This window comes from Vulpes vulpes, chromosome 7 (assembly GCF_048418805.1).
Source record: "Vulpes vulpes isolate BD-2025 chromosome 7, VulVul3, whole genome shotgun sequence".
In the NCBI taxonomy this organism is placed as follows: Eukaryota; Metazoa; Chordata; class Mammalia; order Carnivora; family Canidae; genus Vulpes; species Vulpes vulpes.
In genome coordinates, this window is record NC_132786.1 from 97,035,609 (window position 1) to 97,052,765 (window position 17,157).

Consider the following 17,157-nt stretch of genomic DNA (forward strand, 5'->3'; position numbering starts at 1 on the left):
AACCTAACAAGACCTGCTCTCCCCCGACCTGATATAAAGTATAGACATTTAACACTACATTAAATGTCTCTTTCCATATGACCCCTCCTCTTATTATTGTGTCTTCTATGTGTCCTGTATTCTTAATCTCTGGAGATGATTGGAACTACTACATACTTCAGATTATATTCAGCTTGGGTCCATCAACACGGATTCTGGTAAATCACTATCAATGTCAAATTCTTCAAGCCAAAAGGAAATCTGCAGTTTGTACAGAATGACAACCATTTCTCCCTTTAAAAATTTCTTGCATACTCTGCAAAGAAAGACCATCTTAAGTATCTGATTGTAGCCTAATCTTTCACAACCTTGAATTTACTTCAATAGCCTCACCATCACTCTGGGAGCCCAACAGAGTCAACATATAGTGTTTGGCAAGGTAAACCTGCACTGTTTATGATGCCACAGCTATTTAGCAGTGATGCCTGCCCATTCCCCAACCATTCTCAGACAGTCTGGATCTCTGCCAGCAGCCATCAGTGGAGAGAGGAACTAGTACTTCAAAGGTCTCAGTCCAGCTAATAAAAGTTCAGGAGGAGTGACTCGGCCAAGATGAAGATTGTATATTTGGCAGTTATGTTTGGTTATGATGATGAGATAATCCATAGAAACACAGGATTAACTGAGAGGAAGTCTGGATTTAAAAGTCCCAGAGCGGGCTAAAAATAAATGTAAAAGAGAACTGACAATCCCTGGGGGGAGGGGAGTGACTTAGTATCTCACACCTATCATAGGAAAAAAAAAGGCGGGGGGGAGACAAAGCAAACAGTACCATTCAAAAGGTACCACTCACGATTCAAAGTGTTGACCATATATGACAATAACATTAAATAGCCAGAAAATAAAAATGAAGAAATGAGGAAGAGAAATGAAATACTCAAAAGATGTGGTCAGTTAGGTGGTGAAGAACCTAAGGCACTGCAAAATTGTGGGGACAGTGAATACCGAGAGAAACTCTGAAGGAAACCTTAATTCCAAGAAACTAGAAACCAGAAATCAGCTGGAGTCTCAGGACAAGTTTCAAGCCATTTCAAAGAAGAGAGCAAAATTGGATATGGGTTCAAATTACAATTAAACATCCAAAGTCCACTGCCAATCCAACTTGGAACTAACCTCTTTGACACCCTTTGTAGGAGTCTTTTGTAATTTTACACCTGATGAGAAGCTTTTTGAATTCCTGGACGTGAAAGTCTGATTCCAGTAGCCAGAACCTGGCTATGGAGAGAGGGAAAGCCATTATCAGATTTTGTGTTTAAATCCACCTTGTTCCAAAAACAATATAAAAAATCATAATAGAAATAGAAACATTGCAACATGACAGTAAAAATTAGAAGAAAGAATCCTGACAAAAAGGAATACAAGGCAAAAATTATTAAACAAAACCAAAAAAGAGCAACACACAAATACATCTTTACAATGAAATCTGGTAAGAATGGTTCCCAACCATTTTTAGGGTGAGATTGGCTTTTCTAAAATTACAAATTTTCATATATTTAAACTACAATCCACCTCCCTTATGACCATGATAACAGTAATTACACAAGTATCCATTGATAAATTATACAACAATGAACTACAGTGAATTCAGTTAAGTGAAATTCTATTTCATGAGTCAGAAATTCTCCATGTGGAAAGTAGTAATACCTAAATGTGTAAGATATTATTTAATCTCATGAAAATATTTGGTACTCAAATCAATTCATGGACCCTTCTGAAAATCTATTTATTTTCTAAAGACCTTTGCATTCCATGTCTACCCAGATACAATGAGGTTTCATTTTTTAATTTTTTCTTGTTCTTTTAATTTTCATCTAAACTCCAATTAGTTCACATACAGTGTAATATTTGTTTCTATAGAATATAGATAGTGATTCAGCATTTACATACAACACTCATTGCTCATCACAGCAAGTGCCCTCCTTAAGCCTCATCTCCTATTTAACTTGTCCCTACTGATCTCCCCTCTGGTAACCATCAGTTTGTTCTCTGTACCTAAGAGTCTGTTGTTTCTTAAATTCCAAATATGAGTGAAATCATATGTTTGTCTTTCTCTAACTGACATTTCATTTAGCATTATATTCTCTACTTCCATCCATGTCATTGCAAATGGCAAGATTTCATTCTTGTTTATGGCTGAGTAATATTCTGTTGTGTGTGTATATATGTATATATACACACACATACACCATAGAGCATATATACCTTTGAATTAGAATTTTTGTCCAAATACAATAGAAGGTTTAAAGGAAATGTAATGTAATAAACTATGGCCATTAAGGCCTATAAGGATTTTTCTTTTGGGTCTGTGGAAAGGCTCTCTATAGTCCCCAATTATCTGTTCTCCATTCTTCCTTCAAAAATAGCTTCCCTCAGCCTCCCCAAATATTAGCAGGTATACCCACACCAATTGCCCTTAGGTATAGTCATGTGACCAAGTTTTAGTCAATAAGATACAATTGAGGGGGAGCAATCCCCACCAAGGAAGGACTATGCACTTCACCTCCATTTTTATCCCTCCTGCCTGGTGGAATAGACACGGTCCTGGCAAGGGGCATATCCTCCCTCAATAGAGCACAGGAAAAGGCTGTATGGAGTCTTGAGCTTTGATGAATTCATGGGAATTCTTTAGTAGGACTCTAAGTACTGTACTTGGTTTGTAAAAGAAAACAAAATCTCTTTCTAAGCCACTGTTAATTTTGGATTTTTGCGGTCAAATGCTTTCAAGCGTAATTCTTACTAACACATACCTTTACCTGTCAATAATTTTCATTTCTTGTATTTATTTTTTTTCATTTCTTATATTTAGCCTGCATTTAGTCTTAGAAAACCTGCACAATCTGAATAAATTTTAACTTCTCTCCTTCAACTCTGCAGCCTTGTTTTTTGCTGTTGTCTTTAGTTCTTTCTGTACCTTTCCTCTCTCCCTAGTCATTTACTCTGGTTAACAGGCTTGCCAGTCTTTGTTATGATTCTGCCTGACAGCACCTGGGACCAATAGCTTTTTAGATTGTCCATATAATTTATGTACTAGGATTTTTTTTCAAATTATGCCTGGTTAGTTCTTAATTCCACTCCTAATCCCCACCCCTGCCCTCACCCCCACGTGGTGTTTTTCCTTTGCTTAGTTGTCACTTTTGTTTTCCTGGAGCAAATCTTCCAAGTAACCTCCATAGAATTTATAAAAGTTTATAAATTTGGCAAGGTTCAAAAGTAACCTCCTTAGAAGTTTCTGAAAGTCTGAAAATAGCTCTATTTTACCATCACACTCAATTGCCATTGTGACTAAGCCTAGAATTTTTCCTCAGAGCTCCAGATTCATTGTTTCACTGTGTCTAGGACCAAGTGGTGGTGCGATGTCTGACGTCAACGTGATTCATTTTCATGAATCATAAATATGACATGTCCCCTGCATCCCAACTTTTCAGTTCTTTTTTTAATTACTTGTGTTCTGAAAATTTAGGTATGGATTTTTTTTTGTATCATTCTGGAAATTCATTGGGTATTTATAATCTAAAGAATTCTTGTGCTTAAACATTGGAAAGTTCTCTTTGATTTTTTTTTTTTCATCGTCAACCCTCCCCTCCATTTTTCTCCATGTCCTCTTCTCCCCTCAGAAATCCTACTGGGTCAATGTCAGGCTTCCTGCATCGATCCTCCATGTTCCTTTTTTTTTTAATTCTTACCATTTTTAAGATCTTCTATTTTTATGATTTTCTTAATTTCATCTTCATAACTGTTGAATTTTTGCAGACATATCTTCAATAAAAAATTCCTTTTTTGTTTTCCATTATCCCTTGTATTATAGCTTCTTTTTCTTATTTCTACAAGCAATAGCCTCTGATGTTTTCTAGGATGAGAAATAGCTTATTGCGAAGTTCTCTTCTTTTCCCCTAATAATTTGTGTTTCTTCTAAAGCAAATGTTCTTGTTTGAGTTGTTCTTTCATGCTTCTGGTTTTATTCATAATTTGTTATGATCTCTGGCTGATATTTATAAAGAACAGGGGAGAGTTGAATTTCTAAGATAAAAACTATGAGTTTTTTGTATTTGCATAAGTTATTGTTTGTATATTTTAATTTTATGGGTAGGTCTCCCACACAGTGATAATGCCTGGCTCAAAGAGCGCATATAGGCAGAACTAGTCTACTAACAGGCTTCATATTAGGATGGGCTATAACAGAGAAGGCATTTAGGCTGGGATGAGGATAGAGCTTCTAAATGCCAGCATGAGGAGGGTTTTATACTGGAAAATTTAATGTTATACTTGCAGTTCATTTGATTTCTTTAGAGAAATGGCTTTAGGGTTGCTTTGTTGTTACTGTTTTGTGTCTCTTTGTTTTTTTTTTTTTTCCTTCAAGATATATATTAGGCTGCTTAGAAATGCCTGAGCTCCACCCAGTTGAGGATGAGAAAGGGCAGGCAGGAAGGAATGTTGCAATCCTACTCTTCATTCAATGGTCAGCCTTCCAATTAATCTCCCAGTCTGGTTTTCCATCTCATTTGTGTTTTTATCCCTCCTGCTCAGGGATCCTCTCTGTAGTTCCACTTTACAGTTCAGCCTTCTCTTTATTATGGCATTGCCTCCTGTGTATTCTGGGCTGCAGTGATTTACTTTTTAAAAATCTATCAATAGAGTTTTATCTCTCTTGAATCTTCTAGAAATTTACTGGAATCTTTTTCAATAATTTTCTCCTCTCATTCTTTCCATTTTATAAGTTGATTCCTTTGCTATCACATATTGGGATTTCAAGAGGGAAGGGAATAGACATGCTTGTGCTAAGTCTACCATCTTAAACCAGAAGTATTGTTCGGTGTTAAATAAAAGAAGAAAAAAATTTTCGGATGTCTGGCAAAAATCTATCAAAATCATTATTTGATCAAAAACCTAATATTTCTTTTTTATTTCCTTTCTTTGTATTTACATATATATGCATTTATGTATTTATTGTTTATGCCTTTATTTGCTGTATGACTTCTATTTTATCTTTTGATATTAGCACAGTAAAATAAGTTGCAGCTACTTTAAATCCTTGGGCAACTAAAGGGATAACTCAGTTAATATTTTTAAGGAGTTTTGGCACAACTAATTTTGTAAAAATTTTGTTCTTGAATTTATTATTTTGCTCCTGAAGGAGAAAAAAATGCTTGAGTGCCTTTCAAGTGTATTTTTAAAAAGTAGTAAGGATGACGTGAAAGAAACAAGAAAATAAGTATCATCACAGATATAGTTACTAATTCACCTACTCCTGATACCTAAAAGCAAAATCATGTGACTCTATCCAGCGCTGGAGGAGCAACAGCACATGGTAAAACCCAGAGGAAGTCCCAGGTCAATAAGAAAATACTTTAGGACATCAGTCTAGATTGAACATCACGTGTTATAGTTAGGAGCATATTTTAGGCTTTGCTACCTTACAAAAACCCATTAGATTTTCAGAAGCACATTGTTTCCCAAAGCCACTAGAGTACAATATGGAGTGATAGGATTGTCTTGACCTGAATGTAACTTCTTCAAATTGTTTGGAAAGAAGAGTTTACTGCACAAGACATTTTAACTTGTTTTATTACTATGTTATTGTCCTTAAACTACTTGTAGTTTTTAAGAGTGATTTATCAAGACTTTTTGGGCTATATTGTATTCTTCCCAAAAAACACAAACACAGAAACAATTATTTCATTGGTTTCCCATATAATTTCCATGCATATACATACAAACCCTGGGAGTTGTGTTACTGTTTAGTTAAGAGTCCACTGTCTATTTTGGGATTCCCTCTATCCCCCAAATTCAATGTGACTCTTTTCTACTTTGGGCAGTGACTCACTTGTAGTCACTGATCAGCCTTCACTGAGAAACATGGTCCTTCTCAGAGTGACTAATGAAAGACTACATTCCTCTTTTTACCCAAATATATTGCATGTCTCCCAGACATTTTCTCTACCCTTGTAAGAAAAAAAAAAAAAAGGAGAGAAGGAGAATCTTATCAATGACCGTTTACTCATGAGTTGAGCAAATGAGAAACTTTCCCTTCCTAGGTGCACTAATAAAGGAACCTCAAACTGATTCCACGATGCCCACCAAACAATCCATCTCTCACTCTTTCTCTCTCTGTCTCAAATAGAGGTATAATTCACATACCATAAAGTTTACTCTGCTGACGTATACAATTCAGTGGATTTTTAAGTAAATTTGCAATGTTGTGCAGTTATCACTAATTCTAGAACATTTTCATTACTCCCAAATGTAGCCACCATTCCCATAACCAGTTACTTCCTAAACACCCCCATATTTCTTCCCACCTCCAACCCTGGCAACTACTAATTTACTTTCTATCTTTATAGACCTCCCTATTATGAATATTTCATCTAAATGGAATCATTCAATACTTTTTGAATGGTTTCACTCATTATAATGGTTCCAAGATTCATCTATATTATAGCAGGCATGAGTACTATATTCCTTTATATTACCAAATAATATTTCATTGTATGGATATACCACATTTTATCCATGACCAACTGATGGACATTTGTGTTGTTTTTACTTTTTGATTATTATGAATAATGCTGCTATAAACAGCCATGTATAAGTTTTTATGTGGATATATGATTTCTTGGATATATACCTAGCAGTAGACTTGAGGGCCATGTGATAATTATATGTTTAACTTTTGGAGAAACTTCTAATAAATACTTTTCTAATTTCACTATATTGGATAATTTGGAATAATTTTTTGTAGTAATATCACCAAAAAGAAAATAATTATAAGCATAAATCTCATTAAGACAGAATTTTGCAAACAATAATGTTTCTTTATTTTTCTCCAATCTGGACATGAGAATCATGATGAGGCTATGCCAATAGGGTCCATTCTCTTCAAATATCTAGAAGTAATTATACCAGGAAGAGTTCTTTAGCATAGGACTTTCTTTTCTTTAAGATTTTATTATTTATTCATGAGATAAACAGAGAGAGAGGCAGAGACATAGCAGAGGGAGAAGCAGGCTCCCTGCAGTGAGCCTGAGGCAGGACTCCATCCCAGGACCCCAGGATCACCACCTGAGCCAGGGGCAGACGCTCAACTACTGAGCCACCCAGGTGTCTCAACATAGGACTTTGTGAAGACAGAAATTGAATCAGTAAAAAATGCTTAAATCCTTATTTAGAATTAGAATCTGAATATATTATCTGGAAATATATTCATCACAAAGTATAAGAAATATACAATTTTCAATGTTCAATTCTTCCCCTCATGGAATGGGTAATAATACTTATTATAGAATAACGCAAGAGTAGTCTCTCTTACTCCTAACTCTGGGAAACGAACTAGGGGTAGTAGAAAGGGAGGTGGGCAGGGGCTGGGGGTGACTGGGTGACGGGCACTGAGGGGGGCACTTGATAGGATGAGCACTGGGTGTTATTCTATATGTTGGCAAATTGAACACCAATATAAAATAAATATATAAAAAAATAAAAATAAAAATTAGTTTTAGAAAACAAAAAACAAAAAGAGTAGTCTCTCTTCTGTCTGGACTTTTTTTTTTTTCTTCTAGAATCGACAGATAACTTTCACTATTTTGTGTCTCTTCTTCCCTGAGTTATTTTTCATTAACACACAACTTATTTTCAGCAGACTTATTCTCCATGTCTACTTTTATACTTGTTTGGATTTCTTTTTAAGTACAATAATTTTCTAAAGAGGATACTTTTTCCAGAGAGGCCTACAAAATTCTTGCTAACATAAGAAAGACTGTTCACACTCTACTAACATGGCCCCAAAGCTCTGTCTGTTTCTCTTCTTTGAGCTTTCTTCTTTCAGTAGATCTCATCCTTGGCCACCCTGTGATGAAATTTGTAGCTTCTTGATGAGAAGAATGACATACGGAATATGGTCCCAGCTGAAAGCATACTCTCCACTCTTATGAAAATACAGGTGCCACATGCTTCCTGGGTAATGTTATTAAATCATGTTATTAAATCCTCTCCCTGGCTATGAAAGTTCAAAGATGGAGTTCCTCATTTATCACTTTGCACTGGGTTTCTTTGACTAAAAGGAGAGGGATCAAAATTTCTACATGACTTAAATTTATAGTTGTCTTTAAAAACAGTGCAGGGGGAAAAAATTAATGCTTTTAAAACTGAATGCTGCCCCAGGCACATTTTAAAATGTTTTCTCCACCTTTGTTCTTTCAGAGTCAATGCCTGTGCAATTTTTTTTTCTTTCATAAGGCATCAATATTCTTAGCTTGAGGACACTGTCTCTAATGGTGAAGGAGAAAGGATGTGCCTCTAGCCCTGAAAGAGGTGTCTGTGGGGGAAGAGAGAATGGAGGAGGGCATTTTCCTTCCCTGCTATAAACTAAAGAGTATTGTTGAGTATATTTTCATAGTTTAAAATAAATCACAGCTGTAAAATGGAAGGAAAATTTGCAAACTTTCTGTGACTGTAGTGGTATTTTGCTATGTTGTATGATGCCATTAATATAACAGCATAGATAGTCTTTACAAAAATAGCATTTTTTACTCTTTTTGTGGGCGTTTTGCACCCCACTATCAAATCAAGGATAAAAGAATCATTTGCTTTAGTGACATCTACAGGCCCTTTCAGAGAAAAACATTCTCAACTCTCTTGAAACTGAAATACTTGCACTGACCTAATCAGGAACCCCTGTATAGATTCAGACTGATAACCAGGAATCTTCATTGTAGTCATGTATAGAAGACAGACCTTATTGTAGTTTCAGTTGAGGCTTAAGTGCATCCATTTGTCTTCAAAACTAATCTTCATCAAATGTTTAGTCATCTTGATTTTGCACACTCCCATCCCATCCATATTTGTCCAGCGAAAACTTATTTAGTGTTACATTTTGGGCTTAATATTGTACAAAAACAATGTAAATGTCTCCAATTTGTTTGTGTATGCTTTGTTCCACTCATATAAATTGTACCTTTTATGGGATTTGACTGGATATGGGAGACTGCTGAGCTCTCATACACATACCCCTGCTACCCTTCTATTTCCTAGCCTGGAGAAACTTGTGCCCCTATTTCAAGATACTAATAGATAAAGTTTTTAGAGGAGGGAGACTAGATTACCAGAGTTTGAAGCCTATAGGAGGCCACTGGGTTGAATAACCTTAAGGAGCTTTACCCAAGATAACCTGTCACTTGCCACATTTGAGTCACCCCAGTACAAGTAAAGCTGTGGAATGGAGGGTACAGTAGATGAGGCAAAGATAACAAGATGAAATGGGTTAGCCAGAGAGAACGTGTCTCACAGGAAGAGTCTTTACAGTGTCAGGGATGGGGGAAGGATAGGATACTGATGATAAAAACACCGTACACACAATGGTGCCCTATTAAAGTAAGAGCCAGCATTAGAAGGCTGCCATGCCACAGAGGAAGTGACAGCTGAGTAAGATCGCCAAGCAGCAACAGCTAAGTAAAGAAGGCTCTTTTTTTGCCCCATAAGTCTTACTCCTCTGTCCCATACAACCCTGAAGGATCCAGAGGCAAAGGATGGTAAGTTGGGAAGATATGAATCAAAAAAGAGAGAAGAGTCAACACGTCCCTTCCCAGCCTTCTGGGTCAGGACCAAGGGGAAAGGAAAAGCTCTAAGATATGAGGATATGAGAAGATATGAGAAGTTCAATTTAGGTCAGACTGCTCCTTTAATACCTGAAAAATGAAACTGAAAGTGACCAGAAAATACCATGTAGATGTGAGGAAGGAATATCTGACAGAGAAGTTTTCAAAACTGGTAGAAGAAAAATTAAGCTATTTTCTTATCTCATATTACTGCGTCCTGACCATTTAGTTGATCCAGTTGGAATTTTATTTCTACTTTATTTACTTTTTAGCTAATGAGTTTGAATAAAAATGGGGGATATTTTTGTCCATGTTCAAAACTCAGAAAAACATCCCAAAGGTTCTAGTTATTTTAAGGTATATTTTGCGAATTTATAGTTATAAATTTCATAACCTTCATTTAAATTTTTCCTCCTTTTCCTTTTAGATAGTAATACTTTCTAAAGAGTTTTGCTTCTGTCCTATAAGAACAGGAGAGTAAACTTCAGGGACTTCTCTTCAGGACTCTTGTTTGGCTGGACTTAAGCCAGGCTTTTGATCCCCCAACTCTCTCACTCTCAAAAGTGAGGCTTTTATTGTCTGATCTCAGTCAAGTTTACTATCAGTGTCTGAAACTCTCTGCTTTCTTTGAAAGTTCTATTATCTTTGCTGAAGATTCTTTTGAGTTCCCTACCCCCCACCTCCATGGGGAAGTTCCCAGGGCCAGAAAGTGCTACTGTGTCTCCAGATGGCTTTCTTAGGAGACAGTCTTGCAGACTGACTTACACTGATCAGACCTGAGGATTTTGAAACTTCGCAAATATTTATCAGAAGGATTTACAGATGCTTGGTTTTTATAACTGCCTGTTATACAAATGCCACATCAGCTGCCTCAAAAATAAAATGGATTACTCATCAGACAGGAACATAGATAATGAAACACAAAAGATCCACTAGTAATTATATAAACCCTCTGTGGACCATGGGACAATGAAGGTAAGGGTCCAAGGAAAAGTTTTCTGGAATTCTTTTTTCATTCCAGACTGCATAGATTACGTTATTCAGGTGAGGGTACTGAAGCAGAGACATAGGGGAGGGAGTCCTTTCAAGAACCAATTTACTGATAATAAAAACCAGGAAGTAGTGGTATGTGTTGCGGGAATATACATTTCCTTGTTCCTTGCTGCATGGGAGGTCCAGCCACACCACTGAGTCATCCAGCAGCAGCCATACTCCTATCTCTCACAACCTCCCATCTTCTCAGCTTCTTCCATTAGAACTCAGACTTGAGACTCAAGGACACAGTACAGAGGGCAGAGAGGTATTTTTGTGTGTCTTTTCTCTGTCCTCCTTTTCTCCAGGCAGATTATTGCCCTACTTAACATCACCTCGGGTCAAGAAAGCAGGAGCCAAACCTGTGCCTGCTGGATAAGTGGTGGAATCTGATTAGGCACCACTAGCTTGCCTACCAAGTAAAGGACTAACAACATGAATAAGCAAATCTCCACGCTTAAGCCTTTCCTCCTCCCATTCTCCCACTTTGGCCTCCTCTACATCCCAGGGGCCTTCCTAAAAGAAAACTCTCCTAGAGAAAAATAACAACCACTACCACCCCACCAACTAAACTCATCAAGAGGAATCTCCTCACACATCACTGTCTAAGGTAGCTAATGTGCTCAGGGAAATATGAACTCAGAAAGAAGAGCAATGTGGCATCTTAGGAGCATAATCATTATAAGAAAACTTATGTCTAACGTCTATGAAAGCAGAATTAATAGACTAAACACAAGATTTGACAGTAAGCATATAATATACCCTCAAAGAGACAGAGAAGATAATGGAAACAAGACATAGGGTAGGGGAGTGTTGAGGGGAAAGAGTAGGAGAGGGAGTCGTAAAAAAGTAGAGATGCTACTATGAAAAAGAAAAGATTTTCTCAAAATAATTTAATAGATTTGTTGACCATTATGAAAGATACAGCTGCAGAGCTAGAAGATTAAATAGAGGAACTTGCCCTAATCACAGGTGGTACAGTACATTCCTCACAGTATTGCTTAATCCGTTTTAAATAATCCTCTGTCCATGGCAACCCAACACAATCTTCTTTTTTCAGAAGAACATTTCTTCTCCCTATTCAAGTCATAGTTAAACTACCTTCACCTCCACTCATATTGCTAAATTGAAACCATAACATACCAGGCCCCAGTATCTGTATTCAGACAGAATATTTCAGTTTTATTTAAGATCTGGTGGTGGTGAGGGGATCCCTGGGTGGCTTAGAGGTTTAGCGCCGCCTTCGGCCCAGGGTGTGATCCTGGCATCCCGGGATTGAGTCCCGCATCAGGTTCCCTGCATGGAGCCTGCTTCTCTCTCTGCCTGTGTCTCTGCCTCTCTCTCTCTCTCTCTCTCTCTCTCTGTGTGTGTGTGTGTGTGTGTGTCTCATGAATAAATAAAATAAAATATTTAAAAAAGAAAAGATCTGGTGGTGGTGGTGGATGCCTGACTACATTTGTGTAAATGAGGTGTCAATCTTCGTGACTTTTTTCAACCCAAGATGGTTTGGCCTCTGGGCTTTCATTTCTAGGAGCTGAAATTGCTAGTGACCAACATCTGTATCCCACCTTTCCCCACCCCCACCAAAAAGATAGCAAATATATTGCTAAGTGGATAAAAAGAGAAATAAATCCTTTTTCACTGGGTACCCTAGTTATATAGAATAAGATTTTCCATGCTTAAACATTTATGCTGCCATGTAAGGATCATTCATTCAAAAATGATACAAAATGAACAACTTTAAGAATCTGAAATATTTTATTCTTTTTTATATCAGGTGCATGAATTAATTTAAACATATATTAAAGGAACATATTCTTTTGGTCTGGGAAAAAGAATTTGAACTAGGACTACATCCAACTTCTACACAGAGCCTCAGTACTAGTTTTGGGATGCCATAACAGGCAGAGTCCCCCAAACCTCAACCCCCTATCTACTACTACAAGTATTGTGAAGAATAACTATACATTGCAAAATATTTTTCCTGAAATCACAGATTTTGAAATTATGCCTCCAAAATTTATGACATTGGGTAAGATATGTAACATGAATTCCCAGGTCAAAATGGGACATTTATTTTATTCACACTACAAAAAATTAGGTTATTTGGAAGAAAGATCTTACTGGAAGAAAATCACTTGTGTTAGTTGTTTTAAAATCACAACTATAATATATGACAGCATTGGCTTTCAATGTACTAAATTTAGTAGTCCCTAATCCACAGATAATGATAGCACCTTAAACATAGAAATGTTTTCATCTAGAAGAAAGCATGAAATGTACTGGAAAAGTACTAAAATACATGTCTTATGTAAAGCAATTAATAGGAAATGCTGTGAATTTAACTTAGCTTTAATGCTGTCCTTCTGCTTCTTTTTACTGTAAAATGTAATTTACAATCCATGTATAAAATACTGCTTTTGTTATATATGGGCAAGTGGGTGGAAGAAACCACTTGGTCATATGATGTCCCTAACCATAAGGCCTATAAAATATTTATATACTATATTTAAATGGTTTATATAATTTTGGAAAGAGAAGAAAAGACAAAGAAGATAAGGATTTAATTAGCTTGTGGGTTGAGTAACATCCAAGGGCTAATACCTCTCCTTGCAGAAAGAGATGATTTTCTGATGACATCATCCATTACAACACGCAGGATATAAAGAGGACATTGCAGTCATTAGCCATGCCCTATAAAGTAGAGAGACAAGTGTCTGCTTCATTAGCTCATCATCAAGTTTTGGCCTTTAGTTAAAGATGTCCAATACTGGCTATTTAAGGCATTTACCAGTACATACTTGGCCTCAAACCCCTTCAGTTGGCCTAACATCTTAAATATCTTCTTTCTGTTAACTAAAAACATTAAATAAGAAATGCAAAAGTCAAAAAGTTCATATAAGGCAAAATTTTGGTACAATGTTAGCTTTCCTAGACTACATTTACATAACATGAAAATGACAAAAAAAAGAAGTCACAAAAAAATTCATTTCTGATAGGGGTAATATCATTTCCCTATGCAGTTATCGGTCTCTACCACTTGAGTGAATTATAAATCAAATTTGCCAAAAACAAACAAAAGCAAACACACTCTGAATCAATACATTTATAGTCAGACCTCAAAGAATTCATTAAAATCAAGGATCATGATTGTAAAATAAAAAAAATCACCATGCATATGAAGAAATGGAGCAGCATGAGTGAGAGTTACCAGAAACAATAGATAGCAAAAATTGTGCAAAAATTTCAGACATTGGAATTATCTGACACCAAATATAAAGTAACTGTATAAAATAATGTACAAATAAGAAAATAAAAATAGTGTATGATTAAGTAAATAACCAGGCAGTTCTGACAAAGAAATATATAATATTTCTACCAATGAAAAATATATATTTGGATATAAAAACTCAACTTATAGGTTTATTTTTAAAATTTTTTGAAGATTATTTATTTATTCATGAGAGACACACAGAGAGAGAGAAAGAGAGGCAGAGACACAGGCAGAGGGAGAAGCAGGCCCCATGCAGGGAGCCCGATGCGGGACTCGATCCTGGGACTCCCGGATCATGCCCTGGGCCGAAGGCAGGCACTAAACATCTGAGCCACCCAGGGATCCCCAACAAATTAAAACTGGAATATGAGGACACAACTGAATTCACAGAAAAATCTAAAGAAATTGTCCAGAAAATAGAATGAGATAGAAAATATGGTGAGAAGTTAAAGGATGTGAGGAATAAAATAAGAAGTCCTAGTATCAATACATATCAGAGTTCCAGTAATACAAAAAAGAGGGAATAGGGTGGAGGTCAGTATTCAAAAAGGTGATGACCGAAAATTTTGCAGAAGTTGGAGAATTTTAGATTTACAAATCCCACTGAACCTCAAGCAAGATAAATAATACTATCATAGTACATTGAGCAAAGAAGAGATCTTAAACAGTCAGAAACAGAATAATACTCAGCAATGAAAAGAGGCAAACTTGGTACAAAATGGATAAATGTCAAAAAGTTATGCTGAGTTAAATGTAGATATCATTAGTTACATAAAAGTCTAGAAGTTTTATATCTACCTAATGATTTGAATTTATTATTATATCAGATCTATTTCTGGTAATGTTTTATATTTAAAATCTATGTTATCTTTTATTACTTTAGCTAATCTACCTTACTTTTGGCTTATGTTTGGCTGATAAATCTACCATTTGCAATTAATATCTGCTGCACCTCCAGGCACAATTTATCTGTGTCTTCCTTGTACAGATTTGCTTTATAGACGTTTTTATATAAATGCAATCATATACTATACAGCTTTTTACATCTGGTTTCTTTTATAAATCAATCAAAATACATCAAGAATCTATAGAACTACAAAATGATATTTAATAAATCTATAACCACAGTGGGAGATTTTTAAAATGTCCTTAGTAATTATTAGATAAAGCAGATAAAAGTATCTAGCTATAGAAGATTTGAACAACATATTTACTTATTTTAATCCAAAGGACAAACAAAATCCATTATACCTAATAAATATTTCACGTATAAAGATAAATCTATAAAACATAAGTCTCAAAAAATTTTTAAAGGATTTATATCATCCAGACCTGACTTCAACACAATAATTCATAAGCAATTAGAAACCATTATATATATATAAAAAAAAGAAAAGAAACCATTATATATTGGGAAATTTAAAACCTACTTCCAATAAATTTTTAAAAATCATGATAGAAATTAAAATATTTAGAGCTAAAGATAATAAAATACAGTAGTAGCACAAATCAAATCTTGTGGAACACAGCTAAAGTAGTACTTAGACACTGATTGCCTTAAGAAATTTTATACTAGGGGCACCTGGGTGGCTCAGTGGTTGAGTGTCTGCCCTTGGCTCAGGTCGTGATCCTGGGTACCTGGGATCAAGTCCCACATCGGGCTCCCCACAGGGAGTCTGCTTCTCCCTCTGCCTATGTCTCTGCTTCTCTCTAGGTCTCTCATGAATAAGTAAATTAAATATTTTTAAGAAAAAGAAATTTATCAGAAAGGGAGACAGAACATGAGAGACTCCTAACTCTGGGAAACGAACAAGGGGTGGTGGAAAGGGAGGTGGGCACGGGGTGGGGGTGACTGGGTGATGGGCATTGAGGGGGGCACTTGATGGGATGAGCACTGGGTGTTATGCTATATGTTGGCAAATTGAACTCCAATAAAAAAATAAAAAAAGAAAAAGAATTTTAAAATTATAAATTTTAATTTTTATAAGATATATTTATTTATAAATATGTATATTATATATAAATATATAATAAAAATATATATAAAAATATATTTATTATAAGATATATATTTAAATAGAAAAGATATGATAATCAAATGTCTAGAGATTTTTTTTAATAAATGACTAATAAATGGAAAACACTGAGAAGATTCGTCAAGAAAACAAAGGGAAATTCATAAATATTGGAAATGGAAAGAGGGCAGAATGACAGAGATTAAAAGACAAATACCCACCATTTGCTTCAACGTGGATGGAACTGGAGGGTATTATGCTGAGGGAAGTAAGTCAATCGGAGAAGGACAAACATTATATGTTCTCATTCATTTGGGGAATATGAATAATAGTGAAAAGGAATATTAGGGAAGGGAGAGGAGGTGTGTGGGAAATGTCAGAAAGGGAGACAGAACATAAAGACTCCTAACTCTGGGAAACGAACTGGGGGTGTTAGAAGGGGAGGAGGGCGGGGGTTAGGGGTGAATGGGTGATGCGCGCTGGTGGGGGCACTTGGCGGGATGAGCACTGGGTGTTGTTCTGTATGTTGGTAAATTGAACACCAATAAAAAATAAATGTATTAAAAAAATAAAAAATAAATTTTTAAAAATAATTCAATACAATCAATTCAAAGAGAAATATTAAAACACTAAAATTAAAAAGTAAGTAATCAGTAGTTTATAGTCATCCCACAAGGAAAACAGCAAGACTAAATGATGTGACAGGCAAGGTCAACCAATTATTTTACAGCCCCTATATATGAATTCAACAAACAGTAGTCCAGAAAACAGAAAAACAAAGAATATTACTCTCCTATCTCTGACACTGGTATAAAATTGAGATAAAAATAAGTCTCTTAGTGAAAGGAAAATTGGAGGCCAAATTCACTCTTGAACATAGATACACCTAAATAAAATACTAGCAAACCAAATCCAGCAATGAAGATAAAAGTCTGAATATCATGACTAATTTGGACTGAAACGGAAGGTTAGCATAATATAAGAAAATCAATAATTCAATACACTAACAGATTATAGGAGATAAATCATTTAATCATGCCAATAGGTGCAGAAAAAGCATTACATGATATTTAGTGGAATCCATGACTTTGAAAAATTGTAAGCACATTGGACTAGAAAGGAACCTGACAAAGTGTACCTATGGAAGCAATGGCCAGTATGGTGCTTGATGGCAAAACATGAATGCATTCCTTTCATAAGGGCACCAATAGGA

At 35.7% G+C, this 17,157-nt stretch overlaps 1 long non-coding RNA gene across 3 annotated transcripts in view; it reads right to left on the reverse strand.

The window, feature by feature from the left end:
• The window catches only part of LOC140599723 (uncharacterized), a 55,931-nt gene that overhangs the window by 17,686 nt on the left and 21,088 nt on the right, over positions 1-17,157 (reverse strand). For 2 of the 3 annotated variants that reach the window (XR_012002696.1, XR_012002697.1), the window contains one exon: positions 12,438-13,349. The exons of the other annotated variant lie outside the window; for it this stretch is intronic. This is a non-coding gene — a long non-coding RNA (uncharacterized lncRNA). Of the gene's footprint in view, positions 1-12,437; positions 13,350-17,157 lie in introns of those variants that run through there. 3 annotated transcript variants of the gene reach the window in all.